At 37.8% G+C, this 20,968-nt stretch overlaps 1 protein-coding gene across 4 annotated transcripts in view; it reads right to left on the reverse strand.

The window, feature by feature from the left end:
* FGF14 (fibroblast growth factor 14) overlaps positions 1-20,968 on the reverse strand; it is a 617,709-nt gene that overhangs the window by 364,488 nt on the left and 232,253 nt on the right. Inside the window, exon 1 of one of the 4 annotated variants that reach the window (XM_047871288.1) lies at positions 72-125. The exons of the other annotated variants lie outside the window; for them this stretch is intronic. The gene's annotated coding sequence lies outside the window, so the exon portion shown is untranslated. Of the gene's footprint in view, positions 1-71; positions 126-20,968 lie in introns of those variants that run through there. 4 annotated transcript variants of the gene reach the window in all.

Genomic DNA, 20,968 nt, shown 5'->3' on the forward strand with positions numbered 1-20,968 from the left:
TAAAATAGGGCAATTATAACAATATACCATAATAAAAGTTATGTGAATGTGATCTCCCACTCTCAAAATACCTTATTGCACTGTACTCTCCATCTTCTTGTGATGAGGTGAGATGATCAAATGCCTATGTGAGGAGATGAAGTAAAGTGAATAATGTAGAAATTGTGACATAGCGTTAGCTTACTATTGACTTTCTGATAGGTCAGAAGGGGGATCATCTGATTCCAGACCATGAAAAGTGAAACCACAGATAAGAGGAAGTACTATACCTATGCAGACAATATTTATAAAATTTGTGACAATGAGAAGAACCTGAAACTAGGCCACTCTCCCCATTATATTTTAGAAACAGCAATGAGGTCACTTCTAAACTCTGCTAGGTTTTGGATGCTAATATGGTGCCCTTGCTTCACTGTGTGGTTTATACAGCCATACAATCATTCCTTCAGTATCTGCTCTCTGTCTGCCACTTTTTAATAAACTTAATTTTTAATTGTTTTTCCAGTGGTTGCCATGTATTTGTGTTGAAGGCAACTCATCTCAGACATCTACTTCTCTTAACAACCAAATCAAAATAATTGACAAATGTTAAAAGCCAAATTTTACAACCAAGTAATGCTTACTATCTTCACAAATTAACTAAACTTTATCCTCTGAAAATATAGTCTGCATAAATAAAATTATTTGAGCAAGAAAATCTGGAGGCTGCAATTAGACTTTGGATTATTCCATCATAATAAAATAATATGCAGCCAAAATATTTGTTCATATGTTTGATGTGTCCTGGATAAGACTGGACTCCAGTATTTTTTAATACTGGATGAGGAGTTCTTCGGAAGGAACTGCTTTAGGCTTGGTGCAACCCAGTTTTCTGGACTGGCACCCCAAATCTGTAGGCTGATGCATACATCCCAGTTTTTGTTTGCTGTCCTGGCATAGCTAGTAATATCCCTCATTTCACTCTCAAACGTCTTGATTTGGGGGATAAATTGTATAGTCATCATACATCAGTGCCCTACAGATCTGATAACCAAACTTTGACAATTGTACAGATGTTGTACTATTGTTTTTTGTCTTAGTAAAGCCAGAGGTCAGGTCCCATCCATCAGGTGGAGTGAGACTGTCTGAAAGGAATGGACGGTCTCATTGTCCATCAATGAAAGGTGTGAGTCCTGGGATAAGATGGGGTCTCATTGTCCATCAATGAAAGGTGTGAGTCCTGGGATAAGATGGGGTGGCACAGGAGGTGAGCCTTAGGCTAGGGTGACAAGGGAGAAAAGTACCAGACCTAGAATTGAGACTTCAGCCTGGCTGGACACCAAAGTACTGGGAACCTCTTATGGTAGAAAGTGGACTACCATGTGGAATAAGTCCCAAGTTGAGAATGGAGGCATGGCAAGACAAAAGCTGTGCATTATTCCTTTGGTGATCCTTCTGTCCCTATTATCAAGAGACTCTTCCGTAATTTCTCATTGTTGGTTTCAATGTGGGAATTCAGGAAAAAGCCTAGATATTTACATGGAAAACCATGTTAAGGTGGATGCCTGCCACCCACGGCTAGAGCAGCAACGGTGGGAATGGTCACCAATTCTGGGTACATCAATGCCACCAGCAGCTCATTAACTGAGGCAGCCCTCCAGTGGCAGGACACAGGAGAAGGATGCCAGACATTAGTTCCTGAATACAGTGGCAGGCACACTTCAAAGGCAGCTAATTTCTAGCAATAAATCCAAGTCTCTTGCTCCCTTAATCAGTTCTACTTTCAGAAACTCCAGGGGAGGATTCCAGTTGGTTTGGCTTGGTTTAGATAAAAAGCCCATTTATGCACCAATCAACTTTGGCCATGTAAGAAAATGGACATCTCCAATGAAGGCAGCGAAATTTCAGGAAGAGAAAAAAGAACTGGGCATTAATCCAGTAGAAGTCTACGAGAGCCATGAGGCCAGGATCTACTGCTATCTGGGTATTTTCTATCAGAGTCAATTCTTGCTATGTTAAACAAGACCGTTTCTTTTTTCATCTAGTTCTTTAAGGGTACTCATCAATACAAAAATAAGAAACAATTTATGGCCTAATGCATCAATTTAAAGAGTTTTCATAAAGTGGATTTTAAAACAAGAAAATGCATTTGTGAAAAATGTGCTTGCTTTTTTTTCAAAGAATCACAGCATTTTGCTGGACAAATGGATCATAAAAATCATAAGGAAATAGACTTTTGTGATCTAAGAACTTCCTCTGGCCAGACGAGTGGTGGGTTTATTTTTTAAATATGTACTTTTGATACATTTTAAAAACATATCAAGCTCAGTCACATAAGATTTTTCTCTAAGTATGTGTATGGGTTAACATTATTATTTAGCTGTTTGGATGCTGAATCATTATGCACCGAAAGGAAGAAAAAAAAGCTTTCTCCAACTTCTTGCATAAATTTGTGTATCCACCACTAGAGGGCACAAATAAGGCTGCTTTCTGGGGAAAAAAAGGTTTTGAAAATGACAAAATTCCAAATTTGGAACAGTGACTGAGTAAGATATAAAGATATTGCATGTTTTCTTTAAATCTGAGAAGAAAAATCAAAACATACTCACATTTAAACATAGACCATTTAGTTCTGTTCTCTCCCTCTCTTTCTCAAAAAAAAAAGTATTTATATGTGAAGAGAGTAAGAAATATCAATGGCTCACAAAAATATAGACATCCATAAAATTATTGAATTGAAATGGCTATCAAAAAATAGACTAAGATATAAAATTACTGCTACAGCAATATGGCAAAATGCCACAAATTGACAAAAGTACTCATATTTGTCTAAACCACACTTTGAACCTTTGGGGTAATTCTCTCCTAAAATCATCAAGCACAATACAGTTCACAAAACTGATTCTAAACCTTATAAATATCAGGTATACATTGCATGTCTTCTTAGGAAACATGATACGGTGGTAAAAATAGGGTATGATTTGTTTGCTGTCTTCACACAATAATGTGCTTGAGTCATGCTTGTAGAATACCTCCATCTTCAACAGCTGTTTTACTCCTTTAAAAAAAAGGAGGAAAAAAAACAAACAAAAAACAAAACCCAGCCTCACCAGAAAAAAGCAAACACTCCCTAATCTTGTCACCCTAGATGTTTGACAAGTACTAATCACTATGGTTAGATATGATGTCTCTCTTGATTTGTTTTCAGGTATTTTGAAGAAAATCTTTCTAGAACCAGTGATTCTACTGGAAATAAAAGAAAAGGAAAGTTTGCTGAGATGCCTTTAGGTGGAGAGAGGGTGGTGAGGTGAACGGCACAATGATTTGACCTTAGTGACAAAAGTGAAAATGCTCCAGTGTTTTGGATAAAAGTGATGGGTGGGCAGTTTCTATGCCTTTTACATCTTGAATTTCCACCTGATACATTTCAAATCACTAATTTTCAGATAGCATCAAGAATGTATCAAAATACAGGTTACCTTCGCTTGATTTAAATTTCTCTAAAACACAAAATTTTAAACATTATAAACAATGACTTATTGATTTTCATGAAATTGCTCAGCTTAGTCTCTCCCAATGTCCTTTTTAAAAACCACACTTTTAATTACTTTTTTAAAGGTCCCATTCCACAAGCAACAAATCCAATACCTTCTTCAAATGTTTTCCTCTGCTCAAACCCTGCTTCCTTTCCTATAGGAGGACACAAACTAAATACACACACACACACACACACACACACACACACACACACACACACGTATACATACACACTAGAAGACACATTTTATACACACACACACACACACACACACTCACAATAATGTTAATAATAATGTGTTATATATACATGACATATATGTTAGCATATATTAGTAAGTTATATATAAGTAGGTGTGTGTATATATATGTATATATATACACACATACAAAGGCAGTGGGGCAGCATGGTTTCCTCTAGACCCTTAAGTATCTAGCCTGAAGGATGTTTGTACTTCCTGTCTTTACTGTCAAACCTGGAGTATCTAAGTTTATGTATCCCATAGGATTACCTAGGTCTTATAAGATAACTATAATTATTATTAAATAGTTTCCTACAAAGTAGTAGTGGGTCAGATTATCAGGAAAATGCCCTCAAGTCTTAAAACCAAGACATTATGCATCATGCATTTTATGATTAAGGAACAAAATAATCATATGTTACAATTTAGTTTCTGATAGGGTCTATTGTATCCATCATTACCCATGATTTTGTTCCTAAAACACACTTGGTTAAATCAATATATATAAATATAAGTGTAAGTATAAGTATAAATATAAATATAAATATACAACCACTATATATGTGTGTGTGTATATATGTATGTATATATATGTATATGTATATATGTATGTATACATATGTATATATGTGTATATACACACACACACACACACACACACACACACACACATATAGTGTTTATTCAAAGGAAAACATAAGTAGAGATCCAGGAAATAAAATTATTAAAGTGGTGTTTGATTAATATAAATTAATTTTGTGTATACATACTTATGATGGCTCTTTACAGAATAAGTAAATTAAAACAGGATCCATATTTACAAGAAAATTTTAAATACCTACAGTTTTCCTTATGTCTATTCCTCTAGTTTATTTCTGGATTGTACCTTAGTCGTAGAGAGTCAGAAAAAAACCCTGAATTATTCAAGTAAGTGCTTGTAAATGGCAATAGTTTTTTTTTTTCTTTAGCAGTTTGCCTTATAATTGGAAAATTCTTCAATTATACTGATCCAGGGGCCTCTCAGAAGAATATTGAGAAATGTTCTGTCTAAAAATTGAATCATTACAGTGTCTATCATCTAGTGTAATTCCGTATCATCTGCTATGGCGTGAATGTTTGTGTCACCGCAAAACTTATGTTGAAGCCCTAACCTCTGACACAATGGTATTTCAAGGCTTTGGGGAAGCAATTAGGATTAGGTGAAGTCATGAGGGTGAGGCTCTCATGATGGGATTAGTGACCTTATAAGAAGAGGCACCAGAAGCTCTTGTTCCCATGCTCACTCTCTCTTTCTCCCTCTCTTCCTCTTTCTCTCTCCTCACCATGTGAGCACACAGCAAGAAGTTGGCCATGTACAAGCAGGAAAAGAGCCCTCACCAGAACCCAACCACACTGGTTCCCTGACATCAGACTTCCAGCCTCCAAAACTGTGAGAAAATAAGTTTCTGGTGTTGAAGCCACTCAGTCTATGGTGTTTTGTCATAGAAGCCCCAGGAGACTACTACATCACCATTAACACAAAAGACTACTAGTACTCAACACCTTAACTAAGCACATAGCCACAAAAATTACAACAGTTCCATGATGTATGCATGGGTATGTGCATGGGCTATGACACAGAGTGCCTAAGGCTTGCCTGGCATCCGATTAAGCAAGGTACACATAAATTGTAGTAGCAAACTGTACCATTTTACACACATGACAAGGGGAAGCCCAAATGAAGAAAAGTGAGACCAGTGTAAACTCACAACTTTTGCAATTAATACCAGTACAAGAAAATCAATTATATGCAGTTATGTCTGAAGTCATGTATTAATAGGTTTGCTCACCAAAATAATTTAACCGGCAGCATGAGCTGATGGTCTCCAGCATGTTACCATTTGATATATTATACATTACTGTGTGGCATTTATTATGGTTTTAAATATATTTTAAGATGTGCTTCAAAATAAGTTCAAATACAGTGTTAGCAGAATCTCTGAAGCATTTCTTCAGAATTGTATTACTATTTTTTTTTTATTTTTTTTTCAACGTTTATTTATTTTGGGGACAGAGAGAGACAGAGCATGAACGGGGGAGGGGCAGAGAGAGAGGGAGACACAGAATCGGAAACAGGCTCCAGGCTCTGAGCCATCAGCCCAGAGCCTGACGCGGGGCTCGAACTCACGGACCGCGAGATCGTGACCTGGCTGAAGTCGGACGCCTAACCGACTGCGCCACCCAGGCGCCCCAGAATTGTATTATTTTTTGAAGTACAATTTGAAAACCCCTCAGTGAGATGATAAGTGTGGTCTTTCATGGCCATCGGATGGTCAACATGGAATGATACCAATTTCTATTTCCATTATTCTCTGTCCACTCAGGCCCCCTAGGTGAACCACATGTATTCATAAGTACAGTATTCATCAGTAAGTCCCAATAACACTTTCTAACTTAAATTCCTTACCCAATCCAGCATACTTTGTCCTCTACTCTCGATCTTATGCAACTCAAAGCTTAAGTCACCAATACCAAAGATACAGGTGCTTTAAACATTTTTCATCTGAATGAGCATCATGCAAACAAAGAAGGAAAAAGGATCCTAAAATTATTACCTAAATCAGAAAAAGTTAAATCATTTGAGCAATGAATATCTATCATCTACCTGTCTATTCAAATGAATACATAACTACAAAGTAATTTTCCAGTAATATCTTATACAAAAATTCCAAAATAAACATTTCTGGATTTTGTTATGCTATTTGACCAGTGAGACAGATGATCTTGATTGCCAAGAGCTACTGTGACCTTTTTTCAGTTCTAACAGAACCTCAATTTTGGTCAAGGTATTGTGAATAAGGATACGAATTGTGCCACTCGGAGGAGACTGAACCCCTTTTTAGTGCTATTATGTGAATTATGACTAAGTTAAGGCAATGACTGATTTAGGAATTGGCTTAGGACCCACTTCTGATGAATGAGCTATGTGAGAAGCTCTACTGGGGATGGAGGGTGTTAGGTGATGACATCAGGGGATGCTGCATCCATCCTGCAGTCATGAGGGGAGAAGCCAACCCACCCATGTAACCGAGTAGCAAGATGGAAAAAATAGATCCTAGTGAGTGTCATTTTGCTGCTGAATTAACTAATTCCAGAACTTCCCTACCTCCTGACTTCTTATTTATATTTAAGCAAATTTTAATTGGGTTTTCTAATTTTTCATTTTGAAAATACATTAAGTCATACGACCCACATCTATTGTACATATGTACTCCCTTCAATGGACAGTTAAAATGGCTACTAACAGTCTTTATTCTCCAAAGTTACTGTAGTGTGCATGGTACTCATGAATAGCAGATGTGATAAACTTCTCCCCAGAGCTACATAGGCCCCAAAATCACCTCAGGAATTACTGCCACATTAATAAAATTAACCATTATGCTTTTACCCTAATACATTTTTGGAACAGAAAATCCTGCCAAAAGGGAGAAAGAGTATTTAGAGAAGTATATAAACATTATTTTATTTGAGTACAAGAGATATGAAATCCATTTATTGCAAAAGAAACACACAAGAAAACATACTTGCAAAATCATTCCTATTTATTTTTCAGAAATGTTCTACTTAGGCTCCAAAGATTGTGCATCAGGGAAAAACAGCAAGTATGTCATAAAAGACCAAGTCCAACCTAACACTTCCAAAAGCAAAGCAAATTACTGAATTCAATTACACCAGAGCTTTTATATTCTGCAAGCCTTGTTCTTGTGAGTCATAAAAGTCTTCCTGGTTGCATATCCAAAGTCACTTCATGTTGACTATCAATGTCAATGGGGGAAAGGGGGTTCTGTTCTGTTTTATTTTATCCTTTACAGTGCAACACGTAATTTATATGCAGCACATGGTAGTTTAGATTGATTCTAGTAGCTCTTGATGGGGCCTTGAAGCATTAACTAGCTAATGAAGGGGATTTTGGTGGTTAACAAGGCATTTTGTGGGATGGCCACCAAAGTCATATTAGTTCTAACAGAAGCATGAATAGGGCATGAGAGCACTATTTTCCCACTAGCACATTTTAAAAGGTGGCCCTTTGTCTCTGTTTGACATGTGATAGAGAACCCATATACAGAAATGTTTCATTAATTCCCTAATTCATTCAATGAATATTTTGAAATTGCCTCTATGACAGGACTATAGAGGGAAAAAATATGCTAGTTAGAAAATACTCTTTTCCAAGTCCATTATAAGTGGGAAAATGGAGGCCCAATGAGGTGAAGTAATTTACATCAGTAACATCAATACAGCTATTTAGTGGCAGCATCAGGACTGGATTCTAGATCTCTTACCTCCCAGGCCACTGTTCTTTCAACCACACCATGCTGCTTAATCAATAATAAAAATCCTTCAAATGGTGGTCTATGCTCAACTACAATGAAGAAAAACATGAGCTTCGAAGAAAAAGAATAAAATATTTTTTTTCAAACTGGTCCTAATGACCTGATTCATTCATTAAGAATGTTAATGAAAATGAATTGTAGAAGGCACAGGGAAGACCATCACATAAAATAACAGTGGCCGGAAGGGAAAAGAGCAATATCCAAAGTGCTGATGGAAACTTAATTCTCACTCCTTGCTTCCGTTTTCACTTCTGCCAGTGGGTTGTGGCTTAATCTCTGACACCACAAGAGTTACCAATGATGCTCATTGACCAAAGCCGAGTGATGAATAAATAGCATCCATTGCGACCTCCAAGAATGAATTACCTAAGCTATAAAGTATTTTGTTGAATTATTTTAGATCACATTTAGACAAATATTTATTGTAAAGCATCTTCCTCATGTCTAGTCAAGACTTTATTAGCAGATGGAGAAAATGAGAATCAGAGTGAAGCAACTGACCCAAAGTGAGCCAAGAAGTAGACTACAGAATTCCAGTTTGGGTTTTCTGATTTCCAAGTTCACATTTCCTTCTGTCCTGTGTTTGAACAGGTAAGATTCATGGGCTTATTGCAAAGGCAGGCCAGGCCTTATCAAAATATGCAGGGATGTACATTTACAGCGCAAACCATTTATCCTGCGTTTCCATGTGCCAGACATTCACTCCTCAGGGCATGTGATATAAGGAGGAATAAAGCACAGTGTACTTTCAAGGAGCTTATGTGACAGAAAGGAAAAGAGACATATAAACAGGCACTTCGTTATCATGTGATAAACATTACAACAGTGGAGCTAAAAGATTATCGAAAGGACAACTTTTAAAAGCCACCTGTCCTGCACATGTCAAAAATATTATCATCAAAAATATCACTCTTTTGTACTAATCATTGGCATACACATGGAGACCTTTAAAATGCAAATAGTCCTGGGGCATCTGGGTGGCTTAGTCAGTTAAGCCTCTAACTTCACTCAGGTCAGGATCTTACAATTCTCATGAGTTCGAGCCCCGCTTTGGGCTCTCTGCTGTCAGCACAGAGCCTGCTTCAGATCCTTTGTCCCCCTCTTCCTCTGCCCCTCCCTTGCTCATGGATTCTCTCTCTCTCTCTCTCTCAAAAATAACTAAACATTAAAAATAAAATAAAATAAAATAAATAAAATAAAATAAAAACAATATAAAATAAAATACTCTGCATAGAGCCCAGAGTCTTTGGGGCTGAGGGTGGCTGGTCTGCCTGGCTCCCTGGAAAAGCAGGAGTCAGGAAAAGGCAGAAAGGAATAAGGGAGTCAAAGGTCACTTAATTCACCTTTCTGTCTGATCTCACACTTTCCTTGTGGAAAAGCTGTACGTGTCAAAACTGGTTCTCTTGTTTAATTTTAGAGGGAAAAAACATGTGGGTTTTAGTCTATTTTGTATGCCACACCATGCTTTTCAAGAATTGCTGTGCTCACACACAATGTAAGTAATAATCACTCTTCAAAATTTGGCAAATGCCCAAAACATAACAATTCTCACAGACTGGAAGGTGTGTGATTGTTAGCAAAATCTTTATCTAATAAATTGGAATTAAAATGTTTTGTCAAACGTAGCACCTTCAAGGCTATGATGGATAATGTGTCAATGGTCCCTGCAACGAAAATGTAAGTTTCACCGTACATAAAAATGTTCATTTATCTTCCATTCAGTTACTTTCTAAAATCTTAGGTTAAGATTCAACATAATTTCTGGAGAAGAACAAGTTATTTCAGAACTTCCAAATGAGAATTTGGTTGAATGATCATAATTATTTTTTTAAAAAAATACATACATATATATATATATACATATATATATACACACACACACATATATATATATATAATCACATTAGTTCTCTTATTGACTTGCACACAAGAATTTTTGAATCTGATTTTTTCAATTATACTTTCTTATGTGTTTTTAATTTGATTATAATTTGGGCCAATATTGCTCTTTATAAAAAATAATGAAAAAATTATAATGACATGTAGAGTGGGGACTCAAGTATGTGTTAGGAATAGAGTTTTTAAGAAAAGTGTCACAAGACGCAATTTGCTTTGTATGCCCTCCATTCCATTTTCATGATAATATTTTGAACAAATAAATATTTACTGGTTATCTGGACTAGATTCTAAACCGGAATCTAGATGGAGGTGTTCTTGGTGGCACTAACCAGCATATACCTTGAATATGTGGTTGGTATTGCACAATCACAAGCAAAGTGAGCATGTGCATGCACGCACATACACACACACACACACACACACACACACACACACACTAGGATGTGATAAATTGATCATGGAAATAGAGAAAGCTGCAGTATTATAAGTAATATTTCACATTCTTCAAGTACCAACTCCATGTCAGGTTGGGTGCTAAGTCCTTGTCCTGGATTATCTCATTCCTTATAAGAATGTAATTTGGTCAAAATAAAAGTTCTAAGGTCACATGTCACTAATAAAAATAATTGATTTCCAAATGGATGTTTGAAACATTTATTGACATAAAATGATGTCTCCTCGGTTAGATCCTGTGAAACACTAGTTTCTTTGACTACTACTAAATGTGACTTAAAAAAAATGTTGTGATGGTTAATTTTATGTGTCAACTTGACTGGGCTAAGAGAAGCCCACATAGCTGGTAAAACATTATTTCTGGGGGTGTCTGTGAGGGTGTTTCTGGAAGAGATTAGCATTCAAATCAGTAGATTGAATAAAGAAGATCCACCCTCACCAATGTGAGCAAGCATTATCCAAAATCCATTGAGGGCCCAAATAGAACAAATAAACAGAAGGATGAATTCTCTCTCTCTCTCTCTCTCTCTCTCTCTCTCTCTCTCTCTCTCTTTCTTGGGTTGGACCTTGCTTCTTCTCATGTTTCTGGACATCAGATTTCCTAGTTCCCAGATCTTTGGACTCCAGGACTTAAACCAGGGGTCACCTCCCTCCCCATGCCACACCATCCACGCCCCTGGTTCTCAAGTCTTCTGACTCAGATTAAATTACACCACCAGCTTTCCTGGTTCTTCAGCTTGTAGACAGCATATGGTAAAATCTCTCAGCGTCCATAATCACATGGGCCAATTCCCATAAAAAGTCTGGTCCCCTATATATCTATATACTTACAGATATACCTAATATATATATATATATATATATATATATATATATACACACATACACACATATATATAGTATATATATTGTATATCTTCATATCTATATCTATAGATATAGAGAGATATCCTAATGGTTCCATTCCTCTGAAGAACTCTGGCTAATACAGATGGCAAATAAGTTTGACAAAAAAATAAGGTAAAGCAAGTCAGAGACTGCTCTGTACCATAGCACTTCTTAAAGCCTTTATTATACAACTGCATATGGAATTCTATGGGGGAGAAGGACTGCACACTCTGATGTGCACACTCACGCCAAGGTACATACTCCATCGCAGAGCATATCTCCAACCTAGTGCCACAGAGCACACTTTTGGGAAACATTAATACACAAACTCAAAATGTAATATCGTGTCAGTGTCCAATGGGCAGGGCATGTTCAGGAAGGAGATTAAATATGCAATCTGTTTGAAAGGAGACGTTCAGTCTGATTGATGGAAGGAAAGGGGAATGACAAGGACAAAGGCACAATGGCGGGCAGGACAAGGCAGATAAATGGAGGTAAGACAGCAAAAGCAGACCAGGTCAGATCCAGCAAGCCCTTATAAATCAAATTAAGGAGTGAAGTAATAAAGAAATCCTATTCTTATACACTCCTTCAAACCATCTCCTTTCCTTTACTGGAGACAACAGAAAATTACAGGACCCTGTTCAGCGGTCTCTATTCAGTTGTGACAAAAAGCACAGGACTTTTAATCGAAAAGTTTATAAGCCAACTCAGAGACAAAAATCGCCATTGATTTATACACTTACAGAAGAACCACTGTTGTTGAATTGCAGGTGCTGCCATTACCTTAGAATGGGAATTGAAGGGAAAGGCTAACTTAGTTTAAACAGTATAAGATGGCAGAAAGAGCATCGACCAGGAATGGAGAAATTTGCTGTGGTCATCTGGGTGACCCCCCAGCAAGTCCCTTCATCACTCACAGGCCTCACCAAAAAAGGCAGAGATTGTGGCTGGATGGTCTACAGTTTGATGATGTCCAAATAGTCTATGCTTCCTAGAGCTTGTTTTGTTTATTTTTTAAAAAGCAGCAGTGTTATGATATGAAATGAGAAAGATAATACCTACCTGGAAGAAGTGTTACAAGTGCTATTTAATGTAGAAGATGAAAACCATCATGTAATTTGCTCCATTATTTCTTTAAGGCAATCAACTTTTGCTTTGGCTTTTCCATGTACCTGCCACATGCCACTTACAGACACCCAAGTCACAAATCTCCCTCCATGCCTTGGGGTCACACCTGCCCCATCTGTCCCCATTCCTCTTGCCTCCTTTAAACATGACAAGTTGAGGAATAAGGCATTAGGGAAGAGAGACAGCACTGGATGGAGAGGGCAACTAAAGGGGCAAATACAGAGTGTTTCTCATCTTGGAATTAGCCTGTTCTTCTCTAGGATTCCTCAAAGCATCATTTCCTTGATCGAGCCCAATGGTTCTCAATTGTGGGTGATTTTTTTCCCTCCAGGGGACATTTGGCAATGTCTGCAGACATTTTTGGTTGTCACAGCAGTGAGGGGGGGGGGCGGGTGTTCTAGTACTTGTGGGTGGAGACAAGGGATGCTGCTAAACACCCTGCAAAGCACAGAACCACCCCCACACCTGGGCACCTGGGTGGCTCAGTAAGTTAAGCATCCAACCCTTGGTTTCAGCTCAGGTCATGATCTCACAGGTCATGAGTTTGAGCCCCATGTTGGGCTCTGTGCTGACAGCGCAGAGCCTGCTTAGGATTCTCTCTCTTCCCCTCTTTTTCTCTCCTCTCTCTCCCTCTCTCTCTGCCCCTCCCCTTCACATGCTCTCTCTCGTGCTCTCTCTCTCTCTCAAAGAATAAATAAATAAACTTTAAAAAACAAAAACAAAAAAGGAACTGTCCGGCCCCCAAAGCAGCAAAGCCAAAGCTGAGAAATTCTGCCTAGTTGAAGTGAGTTCAGCAAAGCAAAGACTGTGTTGAGGATGTAAAGGAAACGGAAACACTAGCAGTAGGTAGCAGACTTGTGAGGAGGATACCTTTTTTATTCTACTTAGCTCTTTTACACTTTAAAAAGTTTTTTCATGAGCTCATTTTAATTTTTTCCCTTCCTATATGGTGGAGCAGAGAAAGAAATACTGTTCAAAAGTTTCATGCCTTTTGTGATTTTTATGTTCGAGCACCAGGAGACAGATCACCAGACACTGATTTTCAAACTCTTTCATTCTTTTCCACTGTAATGAGCTATAATCCATGGAATAACCTCTAACTCCAAATGGAAGTGGTAGCTGCAGGCCATGTTGATTATGTGATGTGGAGGGGGGAAGCCCAGCACATCTGGAGCGAGGTTGTGAACCCCATGTTCTCTCACATTTGCTGGGACCTTCCCACCATCTTAAGCCTCTCTTAAAAAGTTAAAAAAAAAAAGAGATGAGAGAATGTAACATCCATACTAACGCTAAATCATATGCTGAAGATAAGCTGAGTTTCAGATGCCTCCAGTTCTACTTTCACTGTAAAGCAAAGGGTCCACGTGAAATAATGACTCACATTATTATATAACACTTATATAACATTTACATTTATATAACTTTATCATTTACATGGTGCAGTTTTCATAGCCATTAGCTCACTTATTTCTCACAACAGCCTTACAATACATTATTAGCCCATATTCCTAAGGAGAAAACATCTAGGAAGTTCAAGCTCACACAGCTCACGGGGTCTGTAAGCAAATCCTGATTCCCAAGGAAGTGGCTACTTTTTCACACTGCCCAACATAAAGCACAGACGGGCTGATACATATGATATTCTATCACACTCCACACTCAGGGACACAAATTGGTGTTCTACCCTGGAAAATGGGTAGAAATTCTGATTTTCTAACCTTGAAAATGAAAATGGTGGTTTTCTTCACCAAAGCTAGGTGAGTGCTACTGCTAACAAGCTTTCATCTCACGTCACTGAAATTTAAGACCTAGAAAAACTCCAAAACACCATGACCAAGGCTTCTGGTCATTAGCTGCCTTAGTTTGCTGGGACTCCCATAACAAAGTATCACAACTAGGGGCCTTAAAGAACAGAAATTTATTTCTCACAGTTCCCGAGGCTGGAAGTCCAAGATCAAGGTGTTGGCAGATTTGGTTTCTCCTAAGACCTCCCTCCTTGGCTTGTAAATGGCCATATTCTTCCTATGTCTTTACATCATCTTCCCTCTGTGTGTGCCTGTGTCTTCTTCTCTTCTTAGAAGGACACCAATCATATTGGATTAGGGTTGAAGCCAATGACCTCATTTTAACTCAATTATCTTTTTAAAAATTCTCTCTCCAATACAGTCACACTCTGAGTCACTGGGGGTTAGGACTTCAACATATGAATGTGCCAGGGACACAAATCTTCCTGTAACACTGGTGTCAGAAGATTTTTTAGAGCTCAGATCTGGGTCCCATGCATGAATAGCTAAAACCTCAATTCCAAAATAGAAAGATCTTTTTAGAATTATGCCATGTTCTGCTTTTACCTATAATTTTTTTAATCTGTTAAAAAATACCTAAACAGTGCATTTTATTCTTAGAGCTTAGCTTTGTGCAGTGATGTAGAAAATGTATTGACATGTTAATCTACTAATGTTTCAAGTTCTGCTGAACATTTAATTTTAAAAGATGTGAGGGGGTTGTTCAAGAGGTCTGTTTTTGGCTGGTGGGAAACCACTTTTGACTTTCTATGTGACTTCTCTCTCCCTCCTACATCTATCTACACCGTGGCAGCCCTGGGTCCTTGCTAAAGTCAGGAAGTGCATAGCTTCAGTGGGAGCTGCTGGAAGCAGAGAGGTTCCTGCTCTCCTTTCTTCTAGGTACATTAACCGAGGTTCTCCTACATAATTCAGAATTATCTCAAATAAAACAAAGCTTTTCTAAACACACCTGACATTTTCCCAAATTTTGGGAGGCTGGAGGAGAGAGAAAGAACATCACAGAAAAGGGTTAGGGCTGAGGTTAGGGCTGCTCTATTGATGGAGAATGAAAAAGAACTAGAATTTTATATGTATATATCTCCTGATATACACATGAATGTGTCTATGAACTAAAGATGGTAATTGATCTATAGAATAACTGTAGAATAACAGCATAGAATAACAGTAATTGTAGAAATAGAAGGAACTTAATTTGTGGATCATAAAGTCTGAATTATATCCCCAAATCTGCCATTTGTTTCTTTCATGCCCTTGGGCAAATTACTATCCCTCTTTGAGGTTTGCTTTTTCATATACAATTGAGTGGGTAATAATCTCAGTACTGCCTATTTTATTGGTTTCATATGGATCAAATGAGGTACAGTATGTGAAATGCTAATGCAAACTATCACCACTTTAAGAATGTTAGTTAGCAATGTATTTCTGGAAAGAGTAAATTCATTTTCTACAGCTTTTTCTCATTTTCTTGAAGACAAATTCTGTCTTAAGTAGCTAAACATAAACCGTAAGATTTTAAGCATAAGCTCAACCCCAAATGTAGGGTAGAGTTTAAATGAAGCTTGTGTTTTCAAAATAGAATGGTAGGAATATTTGGTGCTCTTTTAAGGAACAAATTTACCACTACGGAGATTAGGGTTTTCAATCTTGCAATGGCTTCCATTTTTCTTTTCAACTGCGGGTACTGGGAGTGTGGCAGAGGGGGAAGGGCATTAACACAAGGTTGCACACCAAGCACACCAATGAACTTACTTCTTCTTCCTCTAGTTGGAAATCCATAAAATCTCAAAGAATGAGAGAAAAGAAGGAATTATATATACTCTTAAAAGAGATTATAACAACTGATACTTTATAACTTCTTACTATGTCCAAGCACTGTATTAAGCAATTTATAAACATTGTCTTATCTAATCCTCACAAAAATCTTTTGAGGTAGGCATTGCTCTTCTTTTCTAGCTCTGAGGAAACTAAACTGATGTTTAAAGAGGTAACAAACACAGATCTGTCGACCTCAGCATCCCTGCTTTTAGATCCTACTAAAAGTAGATGTCCATGAAGAATGACACCTTTGAGAATGTAAACATAGTTAAACCTTTGAAATCAAACAGTGACTCTATTTTAAGGATTCCAATATGGATGTGAGGATCTACAAATTGATTTATAACTTTATATTCTGAGTCAGAGTGAATACAAATGGAAACTACAATAAATTATTTAATACCAATCAAAATTGTATTTTTCCCATTATTAACAAAATCCAAACTCACATTTGTTTCCATATGACATGTAAAACACTAGCCACAATAGAATGTGGCAAATTTAATAATTAGTGATATGAACAAAATATTATAAAGGCAAAGAGAAGGCATTAATTGAATCTGACACTGTCAAGAAAAAATTCATAGTAGTGGCATTTTGAGGCCCTCAAAGGAGAAATAGGTCTTCTCCAAATGGGGAAAGGGTACAGTAGCAAGAAATTAACATCAGTTCAGAGTACAGAACTAAGAGATGGATGGCATAATTCCTTATTAATTATAGCTTAAATTGTTCCCCAAAGAAGATAACAGCTATTCTCCATTATTCTTCAGTGGGTTTGCAGGAAATCATGTCTACAATGGAATCTTAGATCTTCTATCAGCAATAAAATCAGGGATACATCTCATTGTTCACTTGTTATAGTACCCATCAAACTGTAGCATAATTATGTGCTTACTGCTTTATGAGATCCTGTCCTATTTATATTTGTATGCCAAGCACCCTGCATGGTACCTGACCCACAGTGGAATTTAACATACATTTGATTAATTAAGTGTCAATTGCAATCTACAGTCAATATTGGCTGAATTTCTCTTCAGGCTTTACTTTCTCTTTTGAATTTTTACTGTAAAACATCTTACAATTAAAAGCTTTCTCTGTCAGATACCAAGAAAATTAGCATCTGCCACCAGTTTACTGAAGTGCCTCATCTCAATGAGGTATACCCTTGAGTTTTGTATTTTCCTAATTAATATTACTAGAAATGCAGTGTCAACCCTCCTTCTGTGCTGGGCAGAGTATTCAGTTATTAAAACTTCATCCAGGTAAGTTTAAAACTTCAGTGTCCTTGATTCAAAGTTTTCCCTCCCCCTGAGCAGGACCACTGTGCTCTTGGCATACCTACTTCCTCTTCAGTTTTCTAGGCTTCACTGCTGAGACTCCAAAAAGGGAAGGAAGAATGGCACACATTGGGTCCTTTTTTTGTTGGTCCTTGCAGGCAAGAGAAGGCAATGCATGTGCAAGCTCTTCTGAGAGGCCCCCCTGTACAGTTCCTGGATGTGGGAGGTGTGGTGTATCCCCACTCTGAAGCCTCCACCATGTAGGGTCCACCCACTGTTTCTCTCCTCCCATGGAGAGTTCCCTAGATAGTCTCATAGTGAGATTGTTCTAGCCCAGCTACAGTCCACACCATCCAGCTCACGCCCAGGAGACTCAGCATCCTTGCCATGCCACATGTAGCAGGAGAGAGCTGGCTTCACCATACAGCCTATGCCTGTGCTCCTCACATCCAGCTTTCTTCCCACCACTCCCTACTTCAGGGAGATATAGGGCTACATGAACTGGTCTCTGCTTGAGCTGATGTCCAACTAGGGAAAGAGATATCTCTCCTTTCTGGCAGATGTCCTATACTTCACAAGGGCTTCTCTTGGAACCCCTCTAACCTAGCTTTGGGAAGATGAAAACATGCCCCTCCAAGGATGGGAGTTACTTCCCTTTCTTTAGAAACACAAACAATCCCCTCAAGATCAACAACCCCAAAGTCACTAGAATAGAAGAAAGGAGAATTCTAGACAGCGCGGGGATTGGAGAAGAATCCTAAGGCTCACTGTCAGGCATGGCGAGGATGTGATTTAGAGCACACGAACGCCACAGTGCGTATCTATTTTTGGTGTCAAAAAAAAGTGGTTATAAGGTGGTAAAACAGCTGGTGAAGAGCCTCTTCCAACCTTTACATCCAGCTGTAGCTCAAAGTGTGTTGTTAAATTATGACTCAACAGAGGAACTTAAAACTAAGCTTCAGTGCTTCAGCTGGACGATCTTCAAAACCACATCGGATCATGTATGCATTCTGCTCAGAGGACATTAAAAGTAATACTGATAATTACAATTATCATTGAAAAATTAAGAGAGGAAGATAAACAGAGGGTATTCCCGAGAGAGAGAGAGAGAGAGAGAGAGAGAGAGAGAGAGAGAAAAGCAGAATGTAAAGGAGAAACTGTTCTTCAAAATTCAAGTGCATAATTAATACAAGAATGTCTTCTACAACTTACTAGGCATTAGGTAAATGTTTTGAAGAAATAAATGCATGAGTAAAATAAAAATAAACATAGAAAGGATGAAAGAAGGGAGGAAAAGAAGAGCCGTTGCCAGAATTCCACATCTAGTTTTCCACGGAAGATTCTCCTCACTCTAAACGAGGAAGTACTACCATTCTCAGGGGAAAATTGAGCCTCTTTCCACTCGTGTAACTGACTGTCTTGTCACCACTGTATCCCTGGTGTCCATCTAGCTAAACAGATGGGAGAGCAGCAAATACACCCTTCCGGGGAGAAATGCTACAGTGACACAGTCAATATCGTCGTGTCTTCACGAATGAAGGAAAACCATCAGGGGGAAGCTTTTCAGGAAGTCCTTTATATTTAATAATATTTTAGCTGTAAATATCAATATGTATGCAACCAACTTTCTGTTAGTCATATCATCCCAAGGAAAAGAATACGGATAATAGAAAATTGTTTAAGAATTCCTCAGCAAAGCTGTAAGCTCTGTGACAGCAGGGACTGTTTAATTAACCCCTATATTACTAGCATGGTGCACCTAGGAGATACTAAAAAAATATATGTTTGGAGAGTTAATGAATTCATGAATGATATTGCTCACTCTAGACATTGACTTTAATCTTCTTATTAGACAAATCATAATTTTTCATTTTCCTTCATCCTGAAGGTAAATTTTGGTGGCTCAAAGCATGCCTCTATGAGCATTTCTGCTTTCTATGCCTCTACAACGTAATCTAAATGTAAAAACTAAATGGAACAACAAAAACCTAACACAAGGAAGACATCTTCATTATAAGCATTTTTAAGTATGCTTATTTCTCGTTTTTTTAAGAGATACTAAGAGAAGGAATTAGAATGAGTTGCAGGTTTCTTCACGTGGAACTAAGTGAAAGCTAGTTAGTAGCTTTCAAACAATGCTGTTTTAAATCGCAACTAAAGTTTCAGCGAACACAGAATCTCTGGGTGAGAGGAGGAACAAGGCTTCTATTTTAGGCATTTTGTGATAAATTATAAGAATGGATCACATGAATAAATTTACTGGAAAGCAATTGAAGAGAAAGCTTTTAGAAAAACAGATTTTTGGCAAAAGCAGCCATGAGCTATTCTGGTCTTTGGCATTATGAAGCCCATAGAGCAAATTTCCAAAGTAATTAATATAAGTGAACATTACATTTTAAGAAATCAATGCTTTTATATGAAATCCAAGGATATAGAGCCTATAATCTAGACTTACAAATGAGCACTTTGCATCATTAAAAGTATCACAAAGATTTGAACCAAAGGAGCCAATCAAGTTTATAATATTAGTAATACTGCAAGCATTACTGGACAGATGCCCTAATTTTCAAAAATAACCAGTAAAGTTTCTGGCATTTCCCAATGTAACATGAGACTCTGTTATGTGTTAATTGAGAGTCAACTTTGATTTAAAGATTGAAATAATAGAGACAGTAAATTATCCGGGGAGCCAACTATGGTTCCCTGGGTCTCTCTTATGAGAGAGAGAAGGCTGTCAAAAATGTGCCCCCATATGAACTATGTTTGTGCTCCAGCTTTGTGCGTGAGAAGGTGTCCAGCTTCTTTCTATTGTAAGTTCAGTAAAGACTTTTCTGGGGAGATGTTTTAAGTGTGTAACTCTATCTCTGGTCAGTCACAGTGGCTAGTGGTGTTTCTCTCATTTGTATGTAGGTTGGTGGTAAAGACAATAAAGGATAATGTGAGTGGCATTTACAATTCTTAATTTTTTTAACATTTTTTTTATTTTTGAGAGACAGAGAGAGGCAGAGCATGAGCAGGGGAGGGGGGAGACAGAGAGAGATCAGAATCTGAAGCAGGCTCCAGGCTCTGAGCTGTTTGTCAGCACAGAGCTCGATGAGGGGCTCAAACTCACAAACTGCGAGACCATGACCCGATCTGAAGTCAGACGCTCAACCGACTGAGCCACCCAGGTGCCCCGTGACATTTCCAGTTCTTAGAGAAACACACTTGCTTTGAAAATGTCTCTAAGTAAATAACTATGCTGTAAACATACATCCACATATTTCTTATGGAGGGATTCATAAAAATTTCCTGGAATATGTGAAACATTTGATTTCCCTTTTCAAAAAAGCTCATCATGTTGCCAAAGTGCATAGCCTGGACTTCCAGTAAATGTAAATACTTTGAAAAACTTTCTCCCCAGTTCTATTAATGACCTTTCATAGCTAAGTTATATCCGTGGTGACAAATAAAGGCATGCTGGATAGTTTATGGGTATCATACCAATTTTGCTTTAATTTTATAAATTATCCTCTTGCAAAGAGATGTTGTACACCAGGTGCATAATCTTGCGTAATATGTCATGTTTT

Source organism: Prionailurus viverrinus, chromosome A1, assembly GCF_022837055.1.
Source record: "Prionailurus viverrinus isolate Anna chromosome A1, UM_Priviv_1.0, whole genome shotgun sequence".
Classification (NCBI taxonomy): Eukaryota; Metazoa; Chordata; class Mammalia; order Carnivora; family Felidae; genus Prionailurus; species Prionailurus viverrinus.